The 6,361-nt window shown below is 47.5% G+C and overlaps 1 non-coding gene across 1 annotated transcript; it reads right to left on the bottom strand.

The window, feature by feature from the left end:
- Positions 1-4,614: 4,614 nt before the first annotated feature.
- TRNAR-CCU (transfer RNA arginine (anticodon CCU)) lies at positions 4,615-4,686 on the bottom strand. The gene has a single exon. It is a non-coding gene; the product is annotated as a tRNA-Arg (tRNA).
- Positions 4,687-6,361: the final 1,675 nt, after the last annotated feature.

Raw genomic sequence — 6,361 nt, 5'->3', positions numbered from 1 at the left:
CCTCCCAGCACCTCGAGCAGCTCCCACCCTCCTATGCATTTACTGCTCCTCTCCCTCCAAGCAGAACCCACCACCAGCTCCCTGATAATCCCTTACCTGAGCCAGCTCCACTACAGCTATTTCCTTCCCCCTGGGAGGACGGGATGATCTGGAGCAAAACGTGGACGTTATTCTGTAGCCTGCCAGGGCGAGAAGGGCAATGTGAGAGACTTCAGATGGGGGTTTTGTCCATTCCACATGCCAATTCCCCCTGGATTTTTCCCTTCTAATAGACATTCTACGTTCTGCCGCACTGTGAAGCTCAAAGTGACCTTATTCCAGTACAGGCCTAGCCCCCTCCCACCAGGGTGTAACCCTCTGAGATATGGTGAAACACTCCCAGTAGCAGAGTCTCTCTGTTACACTTATAAAGTTTGTGGGCAATACCAAACTGGGAGGGGATTGCAAGTGCTTTGGAGGATAGAATTAAAATTCAAAATAATCTGGACAAACTGGAGAAATGGTCTGAAGTATATAGAATGAAATTCAATAAGGACAAATGCAAAGTACTCTACTTAGGAAGGAACAATCAGTTGCACACATACAAAACGGGAAATGACTGCCTAGGAAGGAGTACTGTGGAAAGGGATCTGGGGGTCATAGTGGATCACAAGCTAAATTTGAGTCAACAGTGTAACACTGTTGCAAAAAAAGCAAACATCATTCTGGGATGTATTAGCAGGAGTATTATAAGCAAGACAAGAGAAGTAATTCTTCTGTTCTACTCTGCACTGATTAGGCCTCAACTGGACTACTGTGTCCAGTTCTGGGTGCCACATTTCAGGAAATGTGGAGAAATTGGAGAAAGTCCAGAGAAGAGCAACAAAAATGATGAAAGGTCTAGAAAACATGACCTATGAGGGAAGACTGAAAAAATTGTGTTTGTTTAGTCTGTAGAAGAGAAGACTGAGGGGGGACATGATCACAGCTTTCAAGTAGATAAAAAATTGTTACAAGGAGGAGGGAGAAAAATTATTGTTCTTAACCTCTGAGGATAGGACAAGAAGCAAGGGCTTAAATTGGAGAAAGGACGGTTTAGGTGGGACATTAGGAAAAAACTTCCTGTCAGAGTGGTTAAGCACCGGAATAAATTGCCCAGGGAGGTTGTGGAATCTCCATCCCTGGGGATTTTTAAGAGCAGGCTGGACAAACACCTGTCAGGGATGGTCTAGATAATACTTAGTCCTGGCTTGAGTGCAGGGGACTGGACTAGATGACCTCTCGAGGTCCCTTCCAGTTCTATGATTCTATGAACCAAAGGCCAGAGAAGAGCAGAATCAAAGGAGTCACTTTGGGGGATTCTCCCTCTCATTGTCCCCAAGGCAGCTGTCTCAGGTTTACTAAGTTGTTTGATGCTCCAGCCTTTATACACTCTCTCCTGGGAGTGCCCCCTTTCATGGGCTGGGCCTTGTTTTAGCTTTTGGAAAGCGTGACCCCGGGGGCTCTGAGACTGGGCCTTCTTGCCTTAGCACACCTTGTTTCTTTCGGTGGCTCCCCAGTGAGTCCAAATGAGTAGATTCTCCTGATAGAGACTGTGAACATAAGAATGGCCCACTGCGTCAGACCAATGGTCCATCTAGCTCAGTGGCCAATGCCAGGTGCTTCAGAGGGAATGAACAGAACAGGTAATTATCAAATGATCCATCCCGTCACCCATTCCCAGCTTCTGGCAAACAGAGGCTAGAGACACCATCCCTGCCCATCCTGCTTGTGACACCAGCAGATAAGGAGTTAGCTCTTGCAAAAGCCCCCATGTCTTAATTGAACATGGACAAACGCATAGCTGGAATCAGTCTGGCTCACTTGTGTTAGTATTGTTAAAACAGGTATTAGAATTATAAGAATGTGTTTAGTGTTTAGATTTATTGAATGCTTGTGAGTTGCTGCCTGGTTTAATATCTGACTAGTTGCATTGTGAGCCTCTGTGGCTATGTAAGTCACCAGACAGGAGAGAGACTTTACGTAGGGGAAGTGCTGATTGGCAACAGAATGCATTACACCATGCCTGGCAGGAAAGGTCCATCAACACCAGATAGACCATGATGGGATGTTAAAGAAGACAAAAGACTCATCTTGTGCTCGTGACCTCCCATTAGCTGAGTTCCCAGCAGCTCAGAGCACATGGCAGGAAGGGGATAAAAAAAACCCATACAGAAGGAATTGATTACCTGTATGCTACTTGGATTCTGGGGGGCAAAGTTTCAAAGGGGGAGCAGGCTGAAACTTGCACTGGAGACCCAGTAAACTCTGAAGGGGACTGAGACGCTCCCAGGGCTCTCAGAAGTAAGAGAGGCCCATATCCTGATGGGAGCTGTCCACATTCCGCCCTCCCGCCCCCGTTTCTTTCTTTCATTCCTTTATTTACCCTTGTTTGCCAACAGTCGGCTCTTTTGCTGTTTCACCTGGTACCCCAAGAGAATAAGAAAGTGCCCGAGGCCTCAGCCAGAGGGTTGAGCCCTGACACACTAGAAGGACATGCCTCTGTAGTACCTCTGGGGCAGGGGGCAATTGGACTCACAGAGGTGCACCCCAGAAGGCCTGAGGCACAGCAGTTGGGCACCAGTTTGATGGGCTGGATGGCCTCTCACTGGGGGCTGCCAGCAGCCTGGCACATGGAACAGATACGAGGTGGCCTGGGGAGCAGGAAGCGGGGCAGCGTCCCAGACAGCACGCTGAGAAGGGAAATGGAGAGGGGATGAGGGGCACTGCAGTGAACTCAGCACCTGTCCTGAAGGCAATTGGCAGAAAGTCATCCTCTCCCTGGCCTACAGGGGTCAGACAGTGACACAGAGATCCCTTGGCAAAGGGTCACTTGGCCTTTGCCAGCAGCTCTCACCTGAGACCTGACAAACCCATCACACCAAACGCATCTCTTAGAGGATGATCCTGTGAGGTGTCTACAGAAAGTCTTAACTGGTCAAGACTCAATGACTGAGAGATCAACATATGGGTCATATGTACGGAACAAAGCATTTATATTGAAAATCTATTTTATGGACTTGGAATGGAAAATCAATCACCGAGAGGTAAGAGGCCCCGGGATTGGCCCATCCACCTAAGAGGGAGTCGTCACTTCTCACTCATCAGCTGGCAAGGTAACGCAAGGCTCAAGTGACCAGCCTTGCTCCCTCCCAAATTATCAATGGAAAACCATCGGGGCACCACCAAACAACTGAAACTGGGGTGGGGGGAGCTGAAGGTAACAAATTTAATCATCCCAAATCCAAAATATGAATAGTTTCAAGGTACATGGAGGGGAGTGGAGGCGGAGGCCAAAGTGTATAGGGGATGGGGCCTGTTTGAGGGAGGGGCAGAGCTAGGGCATGGCTGGACTAGGAGCAGAAGGCCCAGCTGGAGGTAGCAGTGAGGGGCCCAGCTCAGTCTACAATACCAAGGTGGCATGCACCAGACTGTATGCAGCTGCTGCCTGTAATATGTGTGTGTAGCAGCCTAGGACAGGAAACAGCTACTGGCTTCTACAGTGCTAAGAAAGGGCTGGATGGGATGGACAAGAAGGTGAGGTTGAACGGGAAATGGTGGCAGGAGGAGGAGGTGGAGAAGGAGAGAGAGAGACAAACACCAGTCTTCTCTCATATACTTAGTTACTGTAACCAACACATGATGAAACTGTCAAGATCTTGGGGCACAGACCATATCAGAGATTTCTCTCATTGGCTCTGTTATCAACTGCCCATGACAAACACTTGAAAGAGGGGAGGCGGAGCTGGAAATGGTGACAGAAGGAGGAGGAGGAGGAGAAGGAGTGAGACATTTGAAAGCATGACCATTATTCCCATTCCACCGTAACAAAAAGTACAGGAGAAGGGAGCAGCACTTCAGAATCACCCAGCAACTACGTAGAGAGAGCACTGGACAGGGACAATTCCTGGTTCTGCCACGGGCCTGCTGGGTGACCTTGGGTAAGTCATTGCACTTCTCAGGGCCTCTGATTGCAAACTTGTGAGAGACCCACAACTGCCTATAGGGCTGCTAACTCCTCCAGCCAACATCGCTCTGTGCCAAAACTAGGAAATTCACTTCCAAAAAATGATAATTCAGGATTTAAGGTTGCCCAGAGTTGTCTGGTGCCCTCCAGAAGAGAGATCAGCAAAACTCAAACTTGTAATAATCAGGAAATGCAGAGATAAGGTACACACCAATGTAATCCTAATTCTGACCCACATGAGCAATGACCCTTTCTTTACTCCTACAACACACCTATGTGCACCCAGCTATTTGAGATAGTGCCTATCACTAAAGTACTGGGGAAAATGTCAACCAGGGCACACAATAAAGCACTTTATCTTTGCTAAGATGGAATTTGGTTTTAGGTGAGCTGCACTGTACAGGGGCTACTGACACCTGTTCTACACTCAGATCATAGAATACCAGGGTTGGAAGGGACCTCAGGAGGTCATCTAATCCAACCCCCTGCTCAAAGCAGGGCCAATCCCCAGACAGATTTTTATCCCAGTTCCCTAAATGCCCCCCTCAAGGATTGAGCTCAGAACCCTGGGTTTAGCAGGCCAATGCTCAAACCACTGAGCTATCCCTCCCCCCAAAAAAACACATCCCTGCATTAGCTGGGAATTGAACCCAGGTCAACTGCTTAGGAGGCAGCTATACTCACCGCTATACCACCAATGCAGCTATTTTTAAACCCCAGATACCTAAATGGCCCCCTCAAGGATTAAACTCACAACCCTGGGTTTAGCAGGCCAATGCTCAAACCACTGAGCTATCCCTCCCCCCACTGAGCTATCCTTCGCCAGATATTGAGCCTGCTCCCCAGAAACAGACGCACACTTGGTCAATTGAACACCTCTTCACCCCTTTTTACAACTCTTTCATCCTTATTCACAGAAGTTCCAGCTAGCATTCTACATTCACTTACCCATTGTTAAGCACACAGACTGCTCTCAGATCCCATCTCACTGCTGACCAGTCCCATGGCAAACAGGCCCCCGTTTCCACCTGACAACATGCAAAGCTCAGTGCAGAAATTATAGAGACTGGAATCTTACGGTACACATGCACCTCTTTTCTTTCATCACACACACGGGGGGACTCAGATCTTCTCATATCACAATCACACCTGGTCATAAACATACAGCTAAGGGTAGCATAAAATCCCTCCTTTACCTGTAAGGAGTTAAGAAGCTCAAAGAACCTGGTTGGCACCTGACCAAAAGGACCAATAAGAAAAGAAGATACTTTCAAATCTGGGGGGGGGGGGGGAAGTGAAGGTTTTTGTTTGTGCTCTGTTTGTTCTCTGTTTGGACGAGAGAGGGACCAGGCATGAAAAAACATCTAAAAACCTACCTGAAATGAGCATCTAAGATTACAAAAATTGTAAGTAAAGGCAAGGAAAGGTGTTAGATTATCTTTTGTTTTAGCTTGTGAATTTTCCCTATGCTAAGAGGTAATTTCATTCCTGTTTTGTAACTGGAAAGCAGAGTCAGAGGGGAATCCTCTGTGTTTAAAATCTTTTTATTTACCCTGTAAAGTTACCTTCCATCCTGATTTTGCAGGTGATTCTTTTACTTTTTAAAAAAATAATAAAGTTTTCTTTATATATGTAGATATACCTATCTCATAGAGCTGGAAGGACCCTGAAAGGTCATTGAGTCCAGCCCCCTGCCTTCACTAGCAGGACCAAGTACTGATTTTGCCCCACATCCCTAAGTGGCCCCCTCAAGGATTGAACTCACAACCCTGGGTTTAGCAGGCCAATGCTCAAACCACTGACCTATCCCTCCCCCTTTTCAGAACCTGGTTGATTTTCAGTGTCCTAAAAACCCAGGGGGTTGGTCTCGTCTCACTTTGTAACCAATTGGTTAGTATATTTTTCTCAAACCTCCCCAGAAAAGGGGGTGAAGGGGCTTGGGGAAATATTTTGGGGAAACAGGGACTCCAAGTGGCCCTTTTCCCTAGATTTTTATCTAAATCACTTGGTGGTGGCAGCAATACCGTCCAAGGACAAGAAAAGGATTTGTGCCTTGGGGAAGATTTAACCTAAGCAGGTAGAAATTAGCTTAGGGGGTCTTTGATGCGGGTAAAGCTCTTGAGCTTAGCCCACAATCATTCTAGAGGCCAGGCAGGGGTGAACAGGACCAAAGACCATTTGGGGAGGTCATTCCACTGGGAGGGAATGGGCAAGGACATTTCTACCTATGTCCAGTCTTGTGAGGTGTGCCAAAGAATGGGAAAACCCCAAGACCAGGTCAAAATCCCTCTCCAGCCACTCCCCATAATTGAGGTTCCATTTCAGCGAGTAGCTGTGGATATTCTGGGTCCTTTTCTGAAAAACACACCCAGAGGA

The sequence above is a fragment of the Emys orbicularis genome, chromosome 15 (genome assembly GCF_028017835.1).
Source record: "Emys orbicularis isolate rEmyOrb1 chromosome 15, rEmyOrb1.hap1, whole genome shotgun sequence".
In the NCBI taxonomy this organism is placed as follows: Eukaryota; Metazoa; Chordata; order Testudines; family Emydidae; genus Emys; species Emys orbicularis.
Note: the sequence above shows the minus strand (reverse complement) of the source record. Positions and strands in the feature narration are given on the sequence as shown.